Here is a 26,210-nt window from a genome sequence, read left to right as displayed (position 1 = left end):
CTGTTTGTTTTCCTTCCTTTAGCAGAAACCTTATAAAATTTTTATGAAGCATTAATGGATCCAAGATTTTCTCAAGCACTTTCTATAAGGTGAGCTTAATCCCACACAGCCGATCCCAGCCAGCCGTCTTCAGAGACACGGAAAGTAAAAGGCTCTCCGAGATTATCCTGGGTGCCTCGGTGCCATCGGGACAGTGGCAGAGGGCGGGGAAGGGAGCTGCTCACACTCGGTGCTTTGCTACGAAGCTCCTGACCCTGAGGGTGGAGAGAGTAATAACCACGCAGGTTGGAGGGATGAGATCTCCGGGCCACGCAGAATACTGGGCACGCAAGCCAAAGTGCGGGCACCAGATCTTAATTCACAGTTTAGCGCTGACCTCAACAACTTCGGTATAATTCTCTTCATCAGGGAGAAAATCGCATTAGGAAAAACAAAAATGTATTTGTTCTGTGATGTCAACCTGAAACCAGTGACTTTGGTCTCAGCGAGAAACTCACACAGACAGGCAAACACACCCAACCCTCCTTTCACCCCGCTTTGTTTTCTGTGTCCGAAACAAACGAGCTTTGAAGGTGATGGATTAAATCCTGGTGCGTGCTGGTGAGTGGAATTGCAGTCTGCAATGTGACCTTTGCTGTTCCCCAAACCGAGCAGCTCGGTGGTCTTAGCACTGGAGAGTGGGCGTGTGCGGGGGTCCCAGCACTTGCCTGCTTCCTTTGCGTTTGTCCCACTCTGGAGAGTTTTGTCACTTACTGTGGGCATTCTGTTAGATTTACGATCAGCATAACAGGAGGACAGCGTCTTTTGGAAGAGAGGCGGGAGCTCTTACCCGCTGAGACGCCCCAGTGCCCGAGTCAGGAACTGTGGAGGCTCTGAGATTTTACCTGACACTCATGCTAGCAGGTAGCCTGCCACGTTTCAGGGCTGCTGGCAGCAGACCCAGGCTCTGGGTCAGAGACAGAGGACTCCATGCCCATGGCTCAGCAGGTGGCAGGAGCGACTTTAAATCAAACTTGTCCTTCCAGTTCCAACGGGGTGTTGTGTATCACCTGGGTGGATTCTCCATGCTCAGTGTGACAATGGGAAGGCGGCGGGGACGGCAGCTCAGGATGTTTTGTGAGAGTGGCAGAGCCAGGTCATCCCCCGCTACTGGTTCCGATAAATGTTTCAGGAAGGTCAAGCAGATCGTGATCGAGCCGTGGTCGCAGCCATCAGGGCTGGAACGGCAGACCCGGCAGTCGGCTAAATTAAGTTGTTTGCAGCAATTTGGGAGAGTCTACTAGGTCATTTTCCCTGTGAGGATGACTCCACAGCCGGTTCTAAAAGACAATGACTCACATGCCTTCCCCCTTGTACTTCCCAGGGACTGAGGTCTCCCTCCCCAGGTGTCTGAGTTTTGTTCTCGAACTCTGCAGAATTGGCGTGTCATATCCAGTAGCTACAACTTTACCTTTTCCAACCATCTCCTGTTTGTATCTTTTTTATTTTATTTTTATTTTTGAATGCAGAAGAGTCAGATGCAAGAGGATTAAGGCCGTCCTTATAACACAGAGATGCATTATGTCCCCACGTTGGCCTGTGTGGGCCACTGTGGAGGTTTCTGACAAGAGTGTCCACAACCGCCTGGTCATTGTCCTTTAGATCTAGGAACGTGTCAGACCAACAAGGAACCCAGGAGGCTAAAGCAGAATTGCGTTTGAATCCCCATTTGGACAGGCTGCTCCCCAGGGGGTGGACCAGCCGGGCTGGCCTGGGGTGGTTTCATTCTCAGGGGAAGAAAGAACACGACGCTCAGGAGGGTCAGGGGGAATTCTTGGCCTCCCCCAGCCCATTTATTTTGTCCTGTTGATTATCCAGGACGCAAGTGAAAAGAGATGATCACTTTCTTGAAACAGCCACACTCAGGAACCAAAGTGACATATTAAGGTGTGTGTGCTGGGAAGAGGGGAGAGGAAATAGTCAAAAATCGTTTTTATTCCATTTTTTGGAGGCTGTTCCAACAGTCAGGAGTATCAGATGCATGTGGCTGGTGGGGGGACTAGAGGGCCATTAAACACCGTAGCTATCAGTCCTTTGTTGAACTGCTTTCATGATAAAAGGTGCAGTGTTTAGATGGCACAGGCTCTAGAAAGCTCAAAAACACATGACCTAGGTGAGTTTCAAGGGCCATAGAGACGGTGGCTAGAAGTAACAGGTTATTCCGGAACAGCAACACTATCCACTGAGAAAGTGCGCGCAGCAGCCGGGCAGCAGCGATAGCCCTGAAGTGGTGGGTGGGGGGGAGTCAAATGTCAGATGTAGTCAGTCTTCCAGGAGCAGCTGGGTAAATGCACCGTGGAAGTGGCATCGGCCAGGTTTTTGCAGGAGTCAGGGTGGTAGCCCCTGCTTTGGAAACAGAGTCTGTTACTGTGTGCCCAGTGTATGATGGGTTGCCATGTCTAGTCCAGGGATGGACCCAGACACCAGCGGCATCCATGAAGTTGGTGTAGCTGATTGCAGTTGGTCTCGTGAAAGAACAAACCCTTGCTCTGGGCATCTGTGAGTGGCCCAGGTGGTTTGATGAGTAGCTTTGTGATCTGTTTCCACGGCTCACAGTTTTCTAAGCGGCAGACCAGGTAGCCAGGCTGTTGACAACCGTCCAAGGGTCAGGAAATATGCAATAAGACTCATCAAGGACAGCATTAGCCAGGGCTATGTAAGGGAGACATCATTGTTGTTACGTGGGCAGTGAAAGGAAACGTATCCTCTGCGCTGGAGGAGACACCACCTCAGTCTCTTAAGGTGGTTTATTCTACAAACATCTGTGAAAAGATGGCCAGGTCCTCTGCTTTCAAGATGTGTGGAAACACAAGTGACCCACGGCAGAGTTTCCCTTTCATGGAGGTGCAGTGTTTAGAAGGCAGGGGCACTGGGCAGGGGTCGGCCAGAGCTCTAGTTCTGGCTTGAAAGCAACCGTCGATTCAACAGCTACTTACTAGAGTCTTCTAGGCTCCAGAATAAGCAGAGACTATTTAGGAAATAACATAGTAATGGTGTCTTCCCTGACATAACTTCCACAGGAAAAATAATAAGGATGGCTGTGCTTGCATAGTGCTCACTCTGTCCTCGGCCTTTCGTAACTAATTTCCATTATAATCATCAAAATGGCACTTTGAAGCAGATACCATTGTTTTTATTCTCTTATTTCTAGATTAGAAAACGGGGCCTTGAGAGAGAGGGTGATGGAGTCTGGACTCAGACAAAGCAGTTTTATGAATTTGTGCTCCTACTACCCTGTCATCTGCTGCTTCTGGTGGAATGACCACGGGGCATGATGAATTCTCTGGTTTATAATACAATGAGAGCTGGGCTCATCTAGGAGGAGTGTCTGAGGGCATCCCAGAGAAAGTGGCATCTGCGAGCAGTCCTGAGGTGACTGACTGAGTATTAACCATTTGAAGGTGGGGGAAGAGGTTTGTCTAGTAGGGAAACTGCACTGCACAGGCATTGGAGGAGAGTTGGGATGGCCCCCGAGACCTACTTTGATGTGTCATTTACTCTAAGGTACACGTAGCTTGGAATGAGTGAGCTTGATGAGGCTTCCTCCAGACTTCTAATTCACAGTTTTTTGTTTGCTGTGCATTTTTAACTAAAACACTCCATACTTTTCTTTTTTCGAGATGGCCCAGGAGCCTCTAAAATGTCAGCACAGTGAACCAGAATATCGCAGAAGTGACAAACGAACCCCCCATTACGCGTGTTCATTTTGATTTATGTAGGACTCGTATACCCAGGTGCCTAATTATTTAGCAAGTAGAGAAATTAAGGCCAGCTATGCACAGGGTTATGGGAAGAAGAAAAAGATTCAGAGCGCAGAAGACTGTGTGGACCTTAATAGCTCCTTCACTGGCATCTTGTCGTTATGGAAGTCTACTAGGCACCGTTTCCCCGCGACAAGTCGCCAACTCTTCCTTTATTGCCTGCCTCCTGGCGGCCTTGGTGGGTTCCCCGGGGTGCGACACCAGCCCGGTTTTATCGCCTTCCCCATGCGCACCTTCCCTGGAATCATCCCCTATTTTCCTACTCGGTATCGCCAGATGGCGAGTGCCCGGTGATCCGACAGCTCTGAATAATTGATACCCACTCCTCCTGCCGTCGAGTTTAGGTTTTGTGGTTCAGCAGGATGCTTTACTCCTGTTGACCTTGACCTTCAGAGGCACTTGGGCATTTCCAAGAGATCAATAAAACTTCCTCCTGGCCTGAGAGGACAGGGGCCTGAGGGACAGTGATGGTCAAGAGAAGGAAGGGAGGGAAGAGTGTGCTGTAACAGAGGGCACGGGAGGGGGGGTGAGGCCACGGGGGCGGGGGGCCTTGGGGGGAGTGTGGGGGAACACGTTGAGAATAAGAGAGAAATAGCTTTTAGGAAGGGCGAAATGAAAAATAAAGTGATGGGGAGAAAAGGGGCTTGACAAAGAGGGAGGAGTATTGGAAGGGTAATAACAGAAGCATGAGGACAAATGAGGGAAATGCAGGAAAGGAAAGATTTATTGCTTATCTGTCATGAGTTGAAGTCTACAGCGTGAGAAGCTATATACTGCACTGGTCACAAGGAATTCAGCACCCCATGGGAAACGGACAAGTTAATTAAGTTGGAGAGTGAGGCAGAGTGAACTAAGGGTCCTCATAAGGGAATCAGGTAAGTGCTGGGCACTGGAGGGAAGAGAAGGGAACTTAATGTTTGAGTGCCAATGATATGCCAGAAGAACATCTGCATTCTCCTTAGTTTAATTATTCATCATTGATTTTATTTATTATTATATGTATTATGTACTATGTCGCATGTAACCATTAATTATTAAATAACACTTGAAGATGCCACCCACACAGGGAAGCCTTAGAGTGATTTACTCATGCAGAGGCGTTGGGGAAACCTTCAGGAGACTAGATTATAACTGAAGGTGGGGCCAGCGACTGGTTTTTGAAAATCTCCCATACCTAACATGGTAAATACTGCATAAAATATGCTAAATACTGCATAAAATATGTGGGAAGAAGGAAGATACGGAAGGAGTCAGGGAGGGAGCAAAGGAGGGAGGGAGAAATGCAGGAAGGAAGAAAGGAAGGAAGGAAGGAAAGAAGGAAGGGAGGGAGGGAGGGAGGGAAGGAGGGAGGGAGGGAGGGAGGGAGGGAGGGAGGGGGGAGGAGAGAATTGTATTTGAGCTGAATCTAAAAATATAAATTGTATTTTTCTGGAGATGGTGTTGGGTGAAGACGATTTGAGGTTGACTTGCATAATCAAAGGTACAGAGTGTGTCCTTAGGTGATAAATGAACGACAGTTTGTTCTAGCTTGATCCTGGGCAGAAGAAAATAGTGGGAGATAAGATTGCTGAAACAGAATGGGTCGTCATTCATCCCTATATCCATTCCTCACTCATGCATTCATTTAAGAGATGTTTACTCAGCGATTACTATGGCTAGGCATTGCTGAAAGGGCTCAGGGTATGTCAGCAAATGGAACAGATAAGTTCACCTGCCCTTATGGATCTTACATTCTAGTGACGAGATATAGGCAATAAATAGAACTCAAATAAATTATACAGAATGCAAAAAGTAATAGGTGCTTATGGGTGACAAAAAGAGTGGAATAGTAGAATGAGATTCAGAGGAGGGTGCAAATACTGCTTTAGGGTCAATCATTGGAAGGGGACATTTGAGTAGTGTCTTGAAAGAGGGGATGGAGTGATTAACACATTTGTCTGGGGCAGGGGTGGGGAACCTTTTTTCTGCCAAGGGCTATTTGGATATTTATAACATCATTTGCGGGCCATAGAAAATTATCAACTTAAAATTAGCCTGCTATATTTGGTCAGACATTTAATTGAATTTATTGAATTTTGAGTCTTGCCTATGGTTGCCTTGGCAGGGCCATATCAAATGATTTTGAGGGCCGTATATGACCCAAGGTCTAGGGAATGGATTCCTGGCAGAGGGAATGGGCTGTGTGTGACTCTAGGACACAAGTGAACCTGGGGCATTGTGGGGCAGCCAGAAGATCAATGTGCCAAGGGTGCAGTGTGCATGGGGCAAGGTTGGCGGTCAGAGGTGACAGCAGTCTAGATCATGTCAGGCCTCCAGGACCCTTTCACCAGGAGAGAAATACGATGGTTTTGAGCAGAGAGGTGACACAGGTTTGAAAATGATTACTCAGGCTGCTATGTCAGGGCAGGTGTGGCAGCAGGGACCAGGCAGGAAGTTGCCGCCATCGTCCAAGCCACTGATGATGGTGAGGAAGATGGTTTCAGTGACATGCTACCCAGGGCTGGATTCCAGATACTTTTAGAAGGAAGAGCCAGTGAGACTTGCTGATGCATTTGATACAGAGTGTGAGAGAAGCAGGAGTCAAGGGTAATTCTCTGGGCCAAGTTGCCAGTGTCTGGGATGGGGATATTGTGGCCGCATGAGTTTATTGAAACGATCAGGAGTCATCTCTTGCGGGATGAGGTGATTATGAGGCATCTAAGTGGGTATGTCAAGAGGGAGGATGAATATAAAAGAGGCCGGAACTGAAGGGAGATGTCTAGGGAGGAGGTATACACTGGGAAGCCAGAAAAACACAGACAGTATTTAAAACCATGGGGTCAGAATGGACCACCCGAGAGAGAAGAAGTCCAAACATTGTAGATGCTCTCCAGTGCCACTCTCACCATTTGAAATGTTATTTTTTGATTGATGGGAAACTACTGAGATTTTTTTTTTTTTTTTTTTTTTTTGTGAGAATAAGAGTAACAATATCTCAATTGGGCTTGTTTTGTTGGTGCTTTTTGTTTGCCGGTTATATGCAGATGCCACTCTGGTGGCCCTGTGGCAGGTGGCCCGGGAGGACCAGTCAGGAGCTGGCACAGCGAGCCTCCTGGAGGCGTAATGAGGACCCGGACCAGAACCAGGGCAGCAGGGACGGGGGGCAGCAGGGATGGGGGAAAGATAAAAAAGTAAGGAGACGGCAAAACCAATTTTCCTCCCACTCAGTTCAAAACACAAATCACCAGATCAATAGAAAAGAAAACATAATTGAAGCCTGAAAGACGTTCTTTGTGTTATTTTCTCTGTTTTTCATTTTTGTTTGTCTTTTTTTAACTGCTTGAGGCATGGCCGTGGTTTATAATGCTTTGCCTCCTGGGGTCATAGCTGACAGCAGTAGAAAGGGAGAGTAGAGGGGGGTTTTCAGAGTTTCAGGAAACCAGTCTCATCTGAGCCGTGGAGGGTGCATGCTCGTACTTGTGATGAACTGTTTAGGATGCGCAGAACATGGAAGACCATTTGTGAGGCAAATAGATCTTATAGAAAGAGAGATGTGTGACCATCCCCCCCCAGACCCCTTGGTCTGCTAAATACTTGCAATCATACACCTTATATAGGATGCGATGAAAAGTAACATATGTAAAGTAGCTTGCCTAACACACGGTGACTGGTAATTTACCAACCAGGATGCTTTACGGTTTAAATTCACTTTGATCAGAATGAATTCTTGCAATGATCTTGCGAGGATTTCTGCCCCACCCCCACTTTACTGCAGATAAAGAATCTAAGCCCTAACCAGGGGAAACGACTTGCCCACATCACAGAGAGACAGAAACGGGGGGTCAAACCAGTTTGCAAGTCCACGTGTGCTTTTCCATGACACACGTTGTCTGGAAATATGGGGACAGTGCTGCCGAGTACTTGGTGTCCAGAGCACCCTCAGGCCCATTATGTGTCATTAGAGGGTTCATGATCCTCAAGCACCATCATAGGCAACTGTTCCTTGAAAATTTAAGGCTGCAGAGTGGAGGCGCCTGCAGCATCCACAGGTGCAGGTGGCAGAAGCAGGCTGCAGGCTCAGGGAGGGGAGAATGGCGGCCCCTTTCTATGTCTCTGCCCTAGGCGACCTCATCTCGCCTCCTCAGGGATGGGCTCCGTCACTCTGCACTTGCTCCTGGGTCTTCTGGTTGCCCCCTTGTGCTGCAGCGAGAGTGTGGGAGGCCTATGAGCTGAGGGTGTTGCTGGGATATTTGATCTCTAAGAGGGCACAAGTGTGATGATTTCCTTTTCATTTGTGTAGATCACACCTATCCTCTCCTAAAGGCATTTTGAATAGAGCTTTTAGGTGTTGAACAGCCTTCCACCCTCTTAATTCTCCTGACATTTATTTTAACAATTTCTCTACGGACCATGTCTCATACAGCACTTTGTGTCTATTGAAGACACAGGTACTTAAGTCCTACCTGATGAATTCACTTGTCAGCAGGCAAGGGGACTCCACCCCTGTGCCTGAAACATCTGTAATCACACATAGTTAATTATAGGGCAAATACAATACAGCAGCGGGGCATTTAGAAATCGATTAGCAGGTAATTCAAGATTAAAAACAGAAAAGGACTCCTTCTGTTTTCCATTTGGGCGGTGGGCTGCTTAGGGAGGAATGGTACAAAGGACAGAGTCTTTGCAGGAATATTAACCAGAAGTGAAGGAAGTTTCCCTAGTTGTCTTTGTGAATCATGAGAAGTGATGTAGTCCAGGAGAGAGAGGTGGTTGAAGGCAGGCCACACTCTCTAGGAGACCTTTCATGATGTTTTGTCTTTTTAACCTCAAATCGACTCCATTCTTATAGCCATTCTCTGTATGAGTTATATGTACTTGTTCATCTTTTTCTGTAATTATTCAAAACTATGTCTTCTTGACCTATACCATTTCCCATCAGCTCTGGAGAGCAGGGTCTTTTAATCCACTGGCTTTGAGGCTGAGTGGGGTGGGGGTGGAGGGCACAGGGTGAGCCCCTCATGCCTTTTACTATAGGTTAGAGCCACATGGTAGATGTCAGGGCTTCATGTTTGGAGTTTAGAGGTATGTGATGTGAATAGTTGGACTTAAGACACTGGACACATCTATCCCTTTGAAGCTGTCCTGTTATGTCTAATTTTGAGCACTACACAGAATGGACACTCTATACATTTTGAAAATGATAACCTGCTCTCTAGACTGAGTTTTGTGGTTTTTTTTCTTTAACCCCAGGGAACCCTCTCCTCTTTCACCTCTTTCTGTGTTTTCATTTCAGCATAAGGAAAGAAAGATGTTGATGCATACATAGGAGCAATGAAAGTAATGCAGGCAGAAACTTCATTCACACCTATCGAAACCAAAGTATAACTGTGCTCATGCATCCAGGTCAAGAATAAAGATGTTAAAAGACACTCGCCGTGACTCTGATATCCTTACGTTTTGCCTTAACTGAGCTTGTGCTGGTCATGAGATTCAGTTGGGCATTTCCCGTCTGCTTCCATGTTCTGTCTACCCGTGAGCTTGGGGCGAAAAGTTCATTTGGGCCTCTCTCCACTGCTGCTCAGGGTCAACCAGAACTCCACCGGGACCTTCTTGTTATTCACTTGTCAAGCCTTATGTCATCAAACCTCTTCTGCAGGCTTTATCTTTCTCCAACTGGGCTTCTCCATTCCTACCTGAAGACTCATGTCGGCTCCTAGGCCCCAGGACTCCTAGACTAGGGCAGCTCTTATTTATGTTGATGTAGTTCTAGCTTCTGAGAGTCACAGCCTTTCAGCCTGGCAGCTTGTTCCATACAGAATGGTTGAGGGTTGTGTTGAGCACATTCCTCAGTTCATAGCACACTGTCGTTCCTGAAAAGGGGATCGTAGATCTCCAAGGGGTGCTATCTTATTTCCCCTTTCCCCTGAACCCACTCCTGTTCCCTTTCCTCCACAGTTCTCCACACAAATGTGTCTTATAAATCTCATTAAATGCGCATGAATCTTTATGAAACATGATGGTATATCAAATGTATATGCCACTCATTTTCCATCCCTCTGACTCATCGGAGCTCTTTCAAATTCCCCTCTATCCCAAACAGTTCTGAAGACTTCCTTTATATGCCAATGTGAAATGTCCCCAGGAAACAGAAACAGTAGTGGCACTGTTGGGTCATGGACTCGACATGCTTAACTGTATTAAGAACTGCCATTTTGCATTTCAATATGACTTCACACATCCACACTTAATAGAAAGTAAGAGTCCCCATCTGCACATATCATAATTAACATTAAGTTTCATCTACATCCTGATTCCTGTTTTTTAAAACCGTGTTTAAGGGTGTGAAGTGATACCCCATCATTATTGCCATGTGCATGTCTCTGTTTACTGGTGTGTGGGAACATCTGTCTGTGGGTTTGTTTGCTTTGGGGGTTTTTTCTTCTGTGTATGGCAGATTCTTCTGCCTATTGTTTTGTTTGAGCTGCCTATCTTTTTTCTTTTATAGATTTGCAAGAATTTCTTATGTATTCTAAGTGTGGATTGCTTATCAGTTTTATGTGTTGAAAATATATTCTTTCTCTTTATTATCTGTTACCTTTACAAATGGCGCATTGTAGGGTGATTAAGAACATATGTGCTGGGACCAAACTGCCTCTGTTCAAATCCTAGCTATGAAGCCTTAGTGCTGGTCCTCAGTTTTCTGTCTGTAAAATGGGTATAATAAGGTTACTTTTTCATAGGGCTTTCAATGGGATTCAATGAGTTAAAAATTATGAAGAGCCTGGCTGGCTTGGCTCAATGGTTGAGCATTGACCTAGGATCCAGGAGATCAGTGTTTGATTCCTAGTCAGGGCACATGCCCGGGTTTCAGGCTTGATCCCCAGTTGGCGTGAAGGAGGCAGCCAATCAATGACTCTCATCATTGAGGTTTTTCTCTCTCTCTCTCTCTCCCTCTCCCTTCTTTTCTCTGAAATCAATAAAGGTATATATATATATATATATATATATATATATATATATATATATATATATTTATTTATTTAAAAGTAATGAACTTATAACACTGCCCGACTAAATTCTATATGTATTTTTTCAATTAAAACAATTTTTTTTTAGCTTTATAATTTCTCTTTTCCAATTTATGTAATTAATATGAAGTCCACCTTGAAATAATATAATATAACCTTAACATAACAAAAGGTAGGGATCTAGCTTTATGTTCCCCATGTTCTGAGCCAGTTGTCCAGTATCACCTACTGAACATTAATCTCTCCTGTTGCTCCGCGGGGCTACTGTTTTCATGTTGAGTTCCCCCTACAGCCTCGGTTCCTTTTCTGAGCTGTCTTGTTTCTCCATTGTTCTTTTGTTCCTGGGCCTGGGCCATATTGTTGTATTAATCTGCCCTATTACCTGGAGGATAGCTTTCCTTCTGCTTTATTTCTTAAAAGTGTGTTTCTGCCTGGACCCCATGTCTTTTTTCTGTCCAGCTGTGTTTACAGAGCACATGATGTGGCTCTCATGGTTTCCAGAAGATGCTCAGAGGCTATCCTGGACCCAAGAACTCTTAACATATTTCCTCCCTCCATTGTTAGATTATAAACCTGTAGGAAGTGCAACATTGGTGCATGTTTTGTTTCTCTGTAAATTGCCAGGTATATTGTCGGGGACAGTTAACAAAGATATTTTCAAGGATTAAAAAAATGGCACCACTTACCATCTCCTGATGTCGTTGTAATGAAAGGAAGTCCAGTGGTTTTTGTGCACTGCTGAGTGATTTGTGAGTCAGCTTTCTGATTCTGAACCCATCTCATTCAGAGAGGGTTAAATCATTGTGTACCCTCTAACGAAGCTGAAACAGTTCAAACGAACCAATAATCAGACAGGTAAACAAATATGCAAGAAGACTAACAACAACAAGATAAATACTATACTCTTAGATCTCTAAATTCATTAAAAGGGACTCCAAGTTCCATAGAAAATATATCCCTGTACAGGGCTGCCTCATCCCTCTATTTTCATCTATAATTATATCAGCAGGATGATTACATGAAAGGGACGTGAAAAAACACTAAAGGCCAGATCTCACATCCCTTCTGTTCCTCGGTTCATTCAGGCTTTTGGGTAAAGCACAAGGGAGTGAGTTGAGCACGACTCTGCTGTAGTAACTAAGGGCTTTTGGGAATTCCAGAGCCTGGGATTCTAACCCTGGGGACCCCCCCATAGCCCTTACTCCACAGATGTGGACCCAGTTCACCATCTATCTCCTCACCAGCCAAGGGGAGACTGCGCCTTTATTAGCGCTGCTCCTTTGAGGTGGCCACACCTGCCCCCTGCTTTACAGCCTGAGCTCTTCCAGGCAGGAGCAGCGTGACTTGTTCTTTGATATCTTGCATTGTTTAAAACAGTGACTGGCACAGACTAGATATTTAAGACATATTTGAATACATGCAGACATAGATGAGTGAATTGTGATAAAATTATGTATGTGATAACTTATTACTTACCCCCGTTATATTTAGCCTGGCCCTTTTAAGACAGGAATCCTTTTGCATCTTACAAGGGTATTTGTCCTATAGGTAACTTGTATGATGAACACCGTTCATGTGCTTATCATTTACATGTGAATTCATGCCTCTTTGTTCTCATGTTAACTAATTCAGCAGATATTGATTTAACATCTACCATGAGCATGGTATAATATTGGAAAGGTCCATGAAAGATACGTGTAATGTGAAAACAGATGATGTGAGCCCAGGCTCTTGGGTCAGATCGCCTTGGTTCAGAATTTGACCCTGTCACTTAAATGCTCTTTGCCTGTCTTCTTATCTGAAAAATACTATTTTTCTCATAGAGTTACTTTGGAAATTCTATGAGATAACATGAATGCAAAGCCTGGCACAGTCTTACCATATCCTAATTACTAGGTACTAGTGTTATTATAACCTCACCTACACAACTCTCACATTTACACGGGGAAATAAGACACAGTCTGAGCAGTTCACACTTTTGAAAGGGCTGAAGCACATCACCAATGTTTTAAGTCCTCTATGCCTGTAGCGTGTGCTCTGGGTCCTGCTTCATTTAACTTGCAAACTCCTCAGAAGGGTCTGCCCTTGTTGACAGGTGAGCATTCTGCTCTCAGTGGATGCTCTTCAGTTGTGTAATCCGATCCATTTTATGCCTTAGAAAGTATTTAGACTCAGAAAATATTCTCTCACTGTTCGTTTTCTGCCTCTTCCCATGTTCTATATCTTCAGGTAATGGGTGAGATCCAAATAAGGGTTTCTTTTACGGGAAGTGTGGACTCCTAGGCTTATAACCCACAAACATTTAAGAAAAAATCAAGCAAACTATAAAAGCTTAAACACTTAGACCCTTACATGAATACATTTGTCATCATTGCTGCCCCCTTTATTTGAAAGACCCTCTCTCAGGCGATGGCGGAAAGGTGAGCATTTGAGTGTGTGTATCTGCCCGGTTCCCCCACGCATATGTTGGACTTGCTTAGCACCTGATTTAATACGGTGGCTGTTTTGTGCTGTTTCAGTCTGTGCCTGTGTGAATGTCTTTTCTCAACAGTTTCCTTCTTGTGAGGGAGTGCAGGGGTTGGGTTCGAGAGTCCTTGGCCTACGCTCTTACCCTTGAAAGAGAGAAGATCATGAGGGGTGTGGATCTCTGGAGTGGGATTTCAAGTCTCTCTGGTCATCAGGAAAAGGAAGACGTTCTGCCCAGAGTTTTCTCTTATTTGTTTTGGAGAGGATCTTGGTATATTCTGTGCAGCATCGGCAATGCAGTGGGCTAGACTCTTCACCCCCAGGGTCTCAGCAGTGAATCCAGTGCCTCCAGCACCAGCAGCCAAGTGTCCTTAGTGGGGCCTAACCCTTGTTCCATGAGGTCCTGTTCTTTCAAAGAGAGCTAAGTGGCATTTGAAGACATCTCAGACATGTGATTGCTGCAGTTTGACTGCTGTTTCCTTCCTTTATTATTATTATTATATTATTATTATTATTATTTTATTTTATTTTTTTAATTTGGAAAATCTTAAATGCATTGCAACTCAGGTTCTGGTCTACTTGATGGGATAAAGTTGAAGCAGCCGCAGTCCTGTGGGTGGGCTTAGGCCTGAGTATGAGTGAATGGGGACCAGGTACCCTGATTATTCTTGTCCCCATTTTGTCTCAGTTACCAGTTGGCCTGGTGGGAGGCAGCCTGGTCTACTGGACAGCAGTCAGTCACCTCTTACGAGCTGCCTTTTACATTAGACAATTTTCAATGTTCTCTTCACAGTTTCTGTCCTTAGGGATCATCTGATGTGTTCGTGTTTTCTTAAATTCTTCCTGTCTTACTTCTGGCGTTTGTTTTGTTTTGTGTGTGTTTTTTTAACTGTAGGGGATGGGCATATTGGTTAACAACACATACTACAGAAGGAAGCTTCAGAGTCAGTTCTCTCCCCTTCCCTGGTTCCCTAACCCCTCATCCCCACCCTGCTTCAGGAAGAAACACCTTCACAAATGAATGGATCCAATTAATAGTATAAATAATAAAGTCCAACATGCTCTTTGAAATTCCAAGAGCCACCGTTGGGGGGCCTGGTCTTGGGATGCGAAGACCTTGTCCTGCCTCCATTTCTAACTTGAGGAAGAAAGCGAGCCGGTGGTGAGGAATATTTTGCATTGGAAAGAATCACAGCAAAAAGTTCCACGTGATAACACAGCTCTCATTTCCATAATTCTGCTCCCTCCAGAGCACAGGTACATTTAATTTCTCACAACTGTTACCTAAATGAAGAGCAGCATGAGGAACACACAGAGAGAATGAAAAATGTCCACCTGTGTGGGTAGTACACAGCCACTAATCTTTTCTGACATTTACTCTCACTCATGAGCACAGGGGTGACCAGCCCCACCAGTCCTGGATGCGGAAGATAAATGTCAGCCCCATCCATTGGAAGCTTCCTGTGCATACATGCATATTGGAAATCAAATACGTCTGGCATATCACACACTGAGGCTTGAGTGCCCATCCTTCAGATGGGCATTGATTGCTCTCTGCCACCCCACTTCCCACCACCACTTGATAGGATCAGAGAATGTGGAATAGTTTGCTGCATTTTTAATGGAAGTAAAACACCAACTAAGCTTAACAGCTTTCACATCATCTGCCTTGATTGCTGTGCTTTGTCTCCCCACTTGCTGTCAAATTTCCCAAGAGCATCTGCTCTTCCTATTGTGACAACACTGAGCTGGTGCATGCCATGCAAGGGCTGTTCTACTCCTGCCACACTGTGCTGTACATTTTAATTGTCCTCAGATTGGGCTCAACCAATCAGTCAGGTGCAAAATGCTTCTTCAGCCATAAGCAGCAGAGGTCACACCATTCATGAACAATTGCTTCCCTCACATAAAGAAAAAGAGGGTTTTGATTTTAAGGTGTTGCCAGTTCATTGATTGATGCCCTCTGAACATTGAGTATATAAAGGTATTTGAACACTGTGCTTACATGATGTGGTTAAAGGTTATGTAAATATACCTACTAAGGACTGGAATCATAAAATAGAAAGAGGGGATTTTGTTTTGTTTTTTTCCAAAACAAATACTATAAATGATGTCCAAGTAAGATCTGAAGCAGAAATCTTTGTAGTCCAATTCATTGTGAGTTGCTTTCAGGAAAAAAGGGGAAAAAATTTTCATTCTCAGGGAACCATTAACAATACAGTATAATGTGGCCTCTGATATGCAAGAACAGCCCAAAATAATATATGGAGAAAATCAATCATGAGCTAAAGGAAAAAGGAAGTGGCCCAGATTAATTACAGAGTCAGGAGGGACTGTCAGAGCAGCTCAAGTGATGTTCTGGGGAGGAGGCCCTTCCTCAAGGTTCAGGTGTAATTTCTGGAATGTTAACAAAGAGAGCCCTCATCACTTCTTCAGTAGAGATAAAAAGGCTGCTTTGAAAATAAAGGTGGATTCACCCTCTTGAATACGAAGTGTGAATTGTCAATGGAAGGAATGAGGGCATAGCCTGGAAAACCTGGAACAAAATGATAATAAATTGGATCTAGATAATGCAGGAGAGCTAATGATTTGAATATTTTATCTTGTCACATACTTTTCTTCAAAATCGTCAGAGACTCATAGAATGCTTGCAGTGGTGAGGGACGTCTTGTCTGGTGGTTTTCAAAGGACTTTGGCCAGAGAACCTGTTCTTCTGAACAAATATTATCCAAGATCAAGAAATTAAAGCAAACAAAATCAGAGGACAAAATAGTAGACCTGCTCTGGCTGACAAGCCCTTCCCTTGCTGCCCATTTCTTTCCTGGAGGCCCGCACAGCAGGACCCCAGGGCTATATGGCACAGCATTGGAATACAATTTTTCCTGCTGTTCCCAAATGCCTGCATACTCTGGATCAGAACATGTTTCCATAGTTTAATAAGTTTTTATTTTATTTTTATTATTTTTTTTACTTCAACTTTTTATTTTCAATTACAGGTGACATACAATATTGTATTAATTTCAGGTGTACAACCTAGTGATTAGACATTAAATAACCCACTAAGTTATCAACCTGATAAATCCAGTACCCGTCTGATACCACACATTTTTATTATAGTATTATTGACAATATTAACTATGCTGCACCCTGCATCCCCATTACTATTCTTTAATTGCTCATTTGTAGTTCTTATCCTTCACCTTTGTCACCCATCTCCCCAACTCTCTTCCCATCTTAAAGAATACCCTTTAACGTTTCTTGTAATATTGTTTTGATGCTGATGAACTCCTTTGGCTTTTTCTTGCTTGGAAAACTGTCCTTCAATTTCGAATGATAGTTTTGCTGGGTAGAGTAATCTTGGTTGGTTGTAGGGCCTTGCTTTACATCACTTTGAATACATCATGCAAAATTTCTGTTGAGAAATCAGCTGACAGTCTTATAGGAGATCCCTTGTAGGTAACTAACTGCTTTTCTCTTGCTGCTTTTAAGATTGTATCTTTGTCTTCAAATTTTGGCATTTCAATTATGATGTGTCTTGGTGTGGGCCTCTTTGGGTTCATCTTGTTCAGTTCTATCTACGCTTCTTGGACTTCTATGTCTTTTTTCTTCACCAGGTTAAGGAAGTTTTCTGTCATTATTTTCTTCACATACATTTTCAATTCTTTGCTCTCTTCCAGTTCTGCTATCCCCATGATGCAAATGTTGATAGGCTTGTCCCAGAGGCTCTTTATACTATCCTAATTTTTTTTTTTTTTCTGTTCTGATTGGGTGTTTTCTGCTTCATTGTATTCCAAATCTGTGATCTGACCCTCTGCTTCATCTACTCTGCTGTTTTTCCCCCTGTAATGTATTATTCATTTTTGACTGGTTCTTTTTTATGTTTTCTATCTCCATTTTTATGTTTCCTATCTGTTTGTCCAAGTTCTCCTTAAGTTCATCAGCTCTTCCCCTAAGTTCATTTGTATCCTTTTAACCAGTGTTTTGAACTCTGCATCTGGTAGATTTTTGTTTCCATTGTGTTTAGTTTTTTTTCTGGAGTTTTGTTCTGTCCTTTCATTTGGGACATGTTTTTTGTCTCCTCATTTTGGCAGCCTCCCTGTGTTTGTTTCTATGTATTAGGTAGGGCTGCTACATCTCCTGGGCTTGGTAGAATGACCTAATGTAGTAGGTGTTCTGTAGGGACCAGTTGCACAGCCTTCCTGATCACCTGATTACCTGAGCTGGGCATTTCAGGTGTGCCCCCTGTGAGCTATGTACACTTTTTTTGTTGTTGAATCTTGATTGCTGTTAGCACCTCAATGGGAGGGATTTATTCCCAGGCCGATGAGCTGCAGAAACTGGCTTTGATCACTGTGGAGGATCAGCTGTGCAGGGGCTGACCCCACAGAGAAGGACTTACTTCAGTGCGACTCTTGTGCCCACTGAGTGTGCCCCTTGGGTGTGTTGCTTGTGGAGGTGTCTCTGGGGACTCCCAGAAGGTGCAGGCCAAGATCAGCCACCATCTGGCATAGGCTACAAAGTAATCCGAAGATGGCTGCTAATTTTGCTGGTCTTGGAGAGACCAAGGTGTGAGCCAAGGCTGAGTTCTACTAGTGCTGGGCCTGGGCCCACTTAGTGAGAGGTATAGGACATGCCGAAGCCAGGTGCTGCTGTTTGAGAGATTTTAGGAGAGTCTGAAACATGAGCCAAGACATGCTGCTGGTAAGGAAAAGCCATGGAAGACAACTTGGGTGGCTCCACAAGTTGAGAGGGGTGGGGTCTCTGAGAATCACCAGGACAGGACAAACAGTCTGAGCGTGGCTCATGGAAACTCAGATATGGGGCCTGCCTGCTGGCTCTGTGAGGGGAGGGCTCAGTTAAGTTACAATGGCCTCTGCCAGCACTTCTGTCTGGAAGAAAGCTGCCCCTTCAGCCCTTGCCCCTAAACCAGGCAGTTGAGCTTCTTCCCATATATTCCTGGTGCCTTTTGAGCTGCAGCCCCAGAGCTGGAGCTCAGAGAGAGTAAGTCTGAGTAGGTCCATGTCCAGGCCCTTTAAAAGGAACTGCCTGGGGCCAGCAGCCTCCTACTCACTCAGCCACAATCCTTGCTGGTTTTTATAGCCAGAAATGATGGAGACTTCTCTTTCTGGCACTGAAACTCTGTGTTGGGGGGTCTTGTGTGACCCTTAGCTTCTTAAGGGGAACCTCCACAGCCCAGAGATCCCTCCCAATTAAACACCGCCACATGTCCGGCCGGCGTCGCTCAGTGGTTGAGCATCAACCTATGATCCAAGAGATCAAGGTTCAGGGCACATGCCAGGGTTGTGGGCTTAATCTCCAGTGGGGGCGTGTAGGAAGCAGCTGATCAATGACTCTTACCATTGATGTTTCTATCTCTCTGTCCCTCCCCCTCTTTTTGTAATCAATAAAGATATATTTACCAAAAAAAAAAAAAAATTAAACACTGCCACAGGTGGATGTGGGACCAGCCCAGCCCGTTCAGCATCTATGCCCCCCCCCCCCCAGTCTCTGCGTGTCTTCTTTATTTTGTATTTGTAGGACTTCTGTTCAGCTAGATTTCAGATGGTTCTGAATGATGGTTCTTCTGTAGTTTAGTTGTAGTTTTGATGTGGTTGTGGAAGGATTCGAGCATTGCATTGATCTGCACCATCATCTTGACCAGAAAGTGCTTGCTTCAATAAGTTTTTAAAATGCTGCTTCTGTAACCCAGATCTTGGAGAATGGCAATACATATTAGTACATTGAAGACCGTGAGGAATCCTTTGGTTTTGAAATGTGTTCACCTGCATATGTGAGTGAACGTGACTTGGGAACTCTTTAATCAGGAACACCTCTTAATAGCTGTGGCCTACAAGTCCCCTTGAATACAGTTTAGGAAATACAGACATTGGCAGGGTTCTGGTTTAATTTCCTCATTTTTCAAATGAAGGTCCTGGGGCTCAGAGGACTGGTGAAATAATCTGTTCTGGGGGACAAAATTGAAGCATAGTTGAGAACCAGATGTAGGACTCCCGAATCCATGAAGTTAAAGGGATTCTCAGGTTTATTCTTTTTACTATCTCCACACCCCTATGGGCAAGCAGCAGTCATATTCTGTTCTGTCCCTGCCAAACACTGAAAGCAGAAAGTCAAGATTACCTAGTCAGACTGGAGTTTAGTTCCACCTTCTGTGCGCTGGTCTGCTTAGTGCAGGCCAACTCATTCTAGTTCTCTGATGCAGGGAAGAGAGAGGCTGCTCAATTTTTCTATATTAGGACATGCTCAGATTGAGATTTAAATTAAACAAGGCGTGTGATGGCATTATTAGCAATGTTATAGTAGTTTCTAAAGATTTAAAGACACCAGTGCACATTCACAACCCTTTGAAGTGGTGTAAGGTATTTTGCTAAGTTGTCATTAGAACATTGGGCAGCGCCCTGGCCAGGGTGAAGCAATACCCATGTGGACTAAGGGAATGCAATGAAAGCCAATGGTAGAACCCTCCTATGGCTAGTGCTTAATTAAGATATGATCAGCAGTCTTTCTGTGGTTATTCATTTATTGTCCAGTAATTCAATAAGGTGTTATTGTTTAAGGGTGTTTGAAAGACGTCCCTCATTGTTAACTCACAGGTGCCCAGAAAGCAGCACTAAGATGTCATTCTTTCTACCCTGAGGAGGGTATCACATTGAAAGCGCCTGACATCCACTCTTTGACAGTACTTCATATTCAGACATTAGGGCTCAAGTGTTTGCAAGTCTGTGAATATTATAATGGAATTGGGGACATCTAATTACTAATTAGCAATTAATGATAATAGCCCTTTGTGAATATGCAGGGAAATTCTGTACAAGGTACTCATTGCTCTTTGCATAGATTAATTAATATAGATAAGCAGATTGGTACAAAAAAGTAGATTTATAGTTTTATGGATATTGAGTAACTGAGTCATAGGCAAATTACCCTTTATGGATAACCAACAATTGTTTGTTGTTTTGAAACAACATCGATTATAACTTTAAAAATAATTGAATACAAACAAGGACTGTAGGGAAGGGAAGTGAATTATGTCAAGAGAAAATTCAGTTTTATTAAACAATTTGGATACCATAGTTACTTCTTTTCTCTTATTTTTGAAATAGGAGTTGGTAATTTTTACTGATAGGTAGCCAGACCTTAAACAGTAGGTAAACTTTTGGCAAAGCGATGTCTGTTATATCCAGAAAAAGGTTCATTTGCTATCGCCTCAAAGAGCCCCGAAGACACTGGATTCTATTGCCAAGACAAAGCTAGCCTGCGTGGTGGTGTTCCTTCAGTCCTGATAGATATGTCTACTTGCCAAAATCTACTTTAAAATAGAAATTTTAATTAAAAACAGAAAATTAATTATATTATCCCTACTGATCACCTCCAAGATCTCTAAATTATTTTATGATGACTTAGTTATGGAATTAAAAAATAATTGTTTTAAAATACCGATCATTACTCAAATTTTAGTATTAATACTAAACATGAGACAGCACCATTATTTTATATATTATTTTATTCCCAAGCATTTAATGAACACTTACGATGGGCCAAACACTTTGTGCTGAGTTGTGGATTTAGTAAGAGAAGAAGCTTTTGTTGTGACTCGTAAGTCTAAGACACTCAGTTTGGTGATGGAAAGAAAAGTAAACTAATAATTATAGTACAGAGTATAAATTCTACAACAGACATATGAGCAAGTTATGGGGCATAATGGGGCCAAGGAAGAGCCAGAGTTAACTTTGCCAGTAGGCCAGTGTGTGTGTATGTGTATGAATCAGAATCTGTATCAGTTATGGGAAGTCCTTTGCTCTACGGAACTACCCACCTGCCATTCAATTTGATTTCATAGTTCTGCAACTTGGACCTGTCAGGAGGAGGGAGAGGGAAAGATAGAGCCAGAGCTAGAGCTAGATAGAGATAGAGAGGGAGGGAGGGAGGGAGGGAGGGAGGGAGGGAGGGAGGGAGGGAGGGAAGGAGGGAGAGAGGGAGATAGAGAATGTGCTTGTATATTATAAATTTAAATAACTTGATCTTCTGTAACCGCACTAACTCCTAATGGTGCCTATTTGTCTTGACCTGAGGGAGGGAGATGAGATTTGGCGTGTAGTAGGCGTTTAGAATAAATATGACTTCAGCCCTAAGATTAAAGTGGACAAGCTCTGAGCAACTGGGGCAGTTGAGTAATGCTCTGTATCTTTTCATTCTGAGTTGTATACAGCAGAGGGCTGGGGAAGGTGGAATTCAGAGTCCTGCAACTGAGTCCCAGGCCGCCCAGGGTTTTCGTAGACAGCTAGGCAGCTCCAGTGTGGCCTGCTTGCTAGCGTCCTGGCCAGCTGCGAGGCCACAGCTGGATGCCCCTGACGCCTTTCCCTCGCTCCAGCTCCAATCAGAGGCTGGAGTGGCCTTGGTGGCTCTCTGCAGGCCCTTCCCCCTCAACCAGGGCATGCGTCATTGGCATGAAGCTGCTTAAGCGATTCAAATAAAGCACACTGAAGGAAACGCTCTGCTTACCTCGTGCTCCCTGGCACCTCTGCAGTGCCTGTGTGACAAGAGAGGACCGCAGGGGGGACACCCATCATCTTTGTTTTTGGCTCTTGTTAGAGTATCCAATATTTCTGTGCTGGGACAGGATTTAGAAATTGTTCTAGTTTAGTTCAGATCACCCTGCGTGTGCTCTAGGGCCGTGGAAAGGAGAGGACAAAGCCCAGACACTGCAGCTTGAAACTGTGCAAGACTGCCCAGCCGCCTGACGGGAAAGGCAGGCCGTGGGCAGCATCCTGAGGCCGGCGGGTGCTGCGCAAGGTGCGAGGGAGGCCCTGTGTTTGTGCAGAGCTGGCTCTGGGAAGAGCCTGTGACCATCACCCGCGTGCGGCATCTTTGCTGAAATGACTAAGAGAATGCACGGGAAGCGAGAGAGTAAAGAGAAAGAAGGGGCGCAGAGATAAAAGGAGCTGAAGGAGGGAAAGGTGGCAGGGGCAGGGGCTGAGGGAGAGGAGGGGCGGGTGGGGGACAGATGGGGAAATGCAGCAGATCCCACTGCTGCTTGATTTGCAGGAGCAGCTGGGGCAACGCCAGGACCTGTCCAGAGGAGACTTCCTATGAAAAGCAGTTTCTGCTTCTGGAATATGTGCCCGTTTAAGCAAACAACATTGGGGACATATACAATGAAAGGAAAGGAAGGTGGGATAAAGGGGAAGTCATTACAATTCTTAGACATGGTTTTAAAAGCAGTGATTTGGGTTCTTTCATTCATTGCACATCATAAAGGACCCAGGCTGTGTTGCCCGTAGCTTTAAAACCTGGGATCCTATTAAAACCTGTTCTTGTTAGTAACTCAGAGCTTTGGAAACTCACTAAGAAAAAAAGCCAATTTAATCAAGGCAAGATTTAGCACAAAGAGAGGCCCTGATCTTGCCTTTCTGCAGAAAAACTTTCAGGATCAAATGGCTTATGAGTTTCATTTGCCTAAAGAATCCTTGTGGAATCAGCTGTTGGGAAGGGGTCCTTTCATTAGCTTGCAGGGCGCACCCAGATTACGTTTCTCACACTGAGGCTTGGCTGCTTCCTTAGCTATTTAAAGGAAATAATTTTTTTCCGTAATGCTATTTGGAAAAATAGCCATGACCTAAACCAGGGGCAAAAGCAAATCTACCTGATATCTGAAGGTAGGAGAAGGTTGGTTGGTTTATCTTGACCTTGTTAGATCCCTTCCTTAATAACTGATATTATATCATCAATTGCCAAATGTAGGTGTGGCGCAATGACAGGAAATGCCGGAGTGGAGGACATAGATTTGAGCCCGAAGCTGCTTGGGATTTCTCTAATTTATGTAAATTAAGTTCTCCAAGCCTCGTTTTTCACATCTGTAAATGGAGGGCATAGCATTGTAACCTATTATTTAAAAAAACACACAATGAAATTTCACTGAATTAACTCACTGTAAGTTTTTGTTGTATTCACTTAACAGTTTAAAATGAGTGTTTCTGATTGTTGGTGAGGAGAGAGGCCCTTCTCTACATAGTTACTCAGGGACCCAGGTGAACAAAAGCTTTGCTCTCATGGGCACATGGCATCTAAGGTCACCCTGAGTGTCATCTTCAGGCCAAACAAAGAAAAAAAAAACCCACAGAGGAACAAGGATAGGAGTTTCCCAAGGCTCATGACAGCACATGTCACTTTTCCTCACTTCTTTGGCTGAAATGCGGTCACTTGGTCTACCTGTCTGCAGAGCCTGAGTAGAAGAATTGAATTTGATGCTAAGCAAAAGATGGGAAATGGATTTAAGTGTGTAGCTACAAACTATAGCTGCAGAATTTCACCAAATACCCATCTGGGCCTTTCTTCACATGTTCAGAACACACTGAGCCACTCAGAGTTGGACAACTCAAAATCCAGTCCAAGTACTGCATCCGGCTAAAGTCCCGAATCACTGGAGGTAATTCACTCCTTTTCTTCATGGCCAGACATAGATTTTCATGAAAAACTGATCTATAACTAAAAAGATCACCGTTCTTTATTCCAACATATTTTTGTTGAGGTACAGTGGACGTGTAATATAATATTAGGTTTCAGGTGTGCAGCATACTGGTTTGATTCTTGTGTATATTGCACAAAAGATCACCACACACATAAAAAAGTCTAGTTATCGCTTGTCACCAGACATAGTTATAGTTCTTCATCCTTGTGAATGAAGACTTTTAAGATTTACTCTCTTAGTGACTTTCAAATACGCAATACGGTATTATTAATATAGTCACCCTGTTGTACGTTTCCCCCTGTGACTTGTTTATTTTATAAGTGGAAGTTACGGCGTCTTTTTAATGGGGTCCCGGGCCTGGATTGTCACTGTAAAGCATAGGAGATTGTGGGATTGGGGCCAGAGAATCGGACAGGTGGGGCATTCGCTGGCCGTGCTGCCGGGATCCCGTTGTCCTGGCCCTGGGAGGCCTCCCCCTCAGACTCTGATGCCACCCTCCAGAGGGACCTCTTCTCCGCTGCTCCGGGAAGCCCATCCCGGCTGCCGAGGTCTTTGTCCTGCATCCTTCATGAGCACATCTAACGTGGTCACTGTTGGGCACAACCTCTGAGTGACTCATGCAGTTCATTTTCTGGGACTGGCTGTTGGGGAGCCTGGCAGCTGTTTATAGTCACAGGCTTTTGTAAAGTGGACTCGTGGTTTCTTTCGCTGGATAGTTCTTTCAAAAATGCCATACGCTTCAGCGTTATTTGTTTGCAGGCCGCTGAACAATGTTGAAAGTCATAACTGGCTAGAAGTCTCAGGCCAGCATCGTTTCCTTCCCTGTGCGCCCTCAGTGTCCTTTCGCACCTGAGTGTGGCTGCTCTGAGGCCACCTGACAGAAAGGTGTCTGCAGGGAGATAGGTAGGAGGCCTCCTTTGATAATGTCCTCAGAGGTGATTCCTTTATCCAGCTTGGATGTCTTCCTGGACCTCTGCTGCTTAGAACTATTCTCTGTCTTGATATTTGGGATCCAGCTTCGGTTGGTTTTTCCAAAACTGGGGGGCCTCAAATTTCTAGAATCTCAACCTCCCTCTCTTAGAATCTCACCCTGTCTCTCTCTCTCTCTCTCTCATTTTAATATCTACTTGAAAACTGGTGCTTTTTTCCCTTGAGCTCATCTCTTCCTTGTAACCATTGGTGTAACCAGAAAAGTTTAGTTCATACACATGAGCACTTTGGCTTTTGTTTGTTAATTAATTTTTTTCTAGAGCTATAGGCTCAGCAGGTAGTTGGTTTGCCTCAGAAGTTACCAAAAGTGCCAGTTTTACCAGATGCTTTTCCATTTCAATGCGGGGTCCCGGCCTGTAGCCCACTCTGTCTGCATCGTTGACATCCGTGGCCCAGGGGGTGCTGCGTGTCCTGATGTGTGGGAGGCCCTGCCTCCCGTGGTCGCGCAGAGGTGCGGTGTTACTGGGCCTTACCAGCTGCGGCCTGTGATTCTCAGTTCCGCTCTGTGGCTGGGTGATGAGGGGACACAGAGCAGCGCATGAAGGAGGCTGTGAAGGGCCAGGCTCGGGAAGTCGTGCACGTCACCTCCACCCTCATTCCGCTGGATAGAACCCGATGGCAGGGAAGTTGGGGAAATGGTGTCTATGAGGCACCCAAGAAGAAGAGAATCCATCTGTCTCACAAATACGCGCCACATACAACTATTGTAAGGACTGAAACAGGCTATTTAAAGGGCCTTTCGTGAGGGTACATCTCAAGTATAAATAGTTGGTGCTGGCTCTCCTCAGCTGCCTTCTCACTCCAGATACCCCAAATTAACCAATAAATACTTAATAAACAGAGTAAGTGAATTGATATTCCTAGTTATTTCTCCCCTCCTTTGAAACCTGACCCTGTTTTGGACTGATCTATGTTAAATCTCCTTGGGTCTGATTTTCCTTTGAATTAGAAACATCTGTCAGGAAACCTAGATGGTTTTCCAAAGAGACCCATCTGGCCCATTGGAAACTGTTTCAGCGTTGAAGCATCCACCCTGACAGGTCCTTTGGCCACTGAAGATTCGGCCCTGAGGGACACTATCCGTGCTGGCTGTTAACAGAAAGGAGTGTGGCAGAAATTGGATGCGAGTCATCGGCTCTGCTGGGCTTTGCATCTTCTTTAAACTCACCTGCCTTGAAATGCACTTTTCATAAACATTTGCCTTTCTTTTCCCCAGATTTTAAATCACTTGGTTTTATTTCCTTTGGCTATCTACCCAGAAGTAAGATTGCTGGACCATATGGTTGCTCTATTTTTAATTTTTTAAGGAACCTCCATCCTGTTCTCTGTAGCGGCTGTGCCAGTTTAAATTTCCACCAACAGCATGCGAGTGCCCCTTTCTTTCATATCCTCACTACCGTGTGTTATCTCCTGTCCCTTTGGTGGTAGCATCCTAGCAGGTGCAGGGTGACGGCTCACTGT

General features: G+C 44.6%; 1 protein-coding gene across 3 annotated transcripts in view; it reads left to right on the top strand.

The window, feature by feature from the left end:
• The window catches only part of NTM (neurotrimin), a 379,856-nt gene that overhangs the window by 47,466 nt on the left and 306,180 nt on the right, over positions 1–26,210 (top strand). The window lies entirely within an intron of this gene.

This window comes from Miniopterus natalensis, chromosome 20 (genome assembly GCF_054644295.1).
Source record: "Miniopterus natalensis isolate mMinNat1 chromosome 20, mMinNat1.hap1, whole genome shotgun sequence".
Taxonomy (NCBI): Eukaryota; Metazoa; Chordata; class Mammalia; order Chiroptera; family Miniopteridae; genus Miniopterus; species Miniopterus natalensis.
This window is presented reverse-complemented; position numbering and strand designations above follow the sequence as displayed.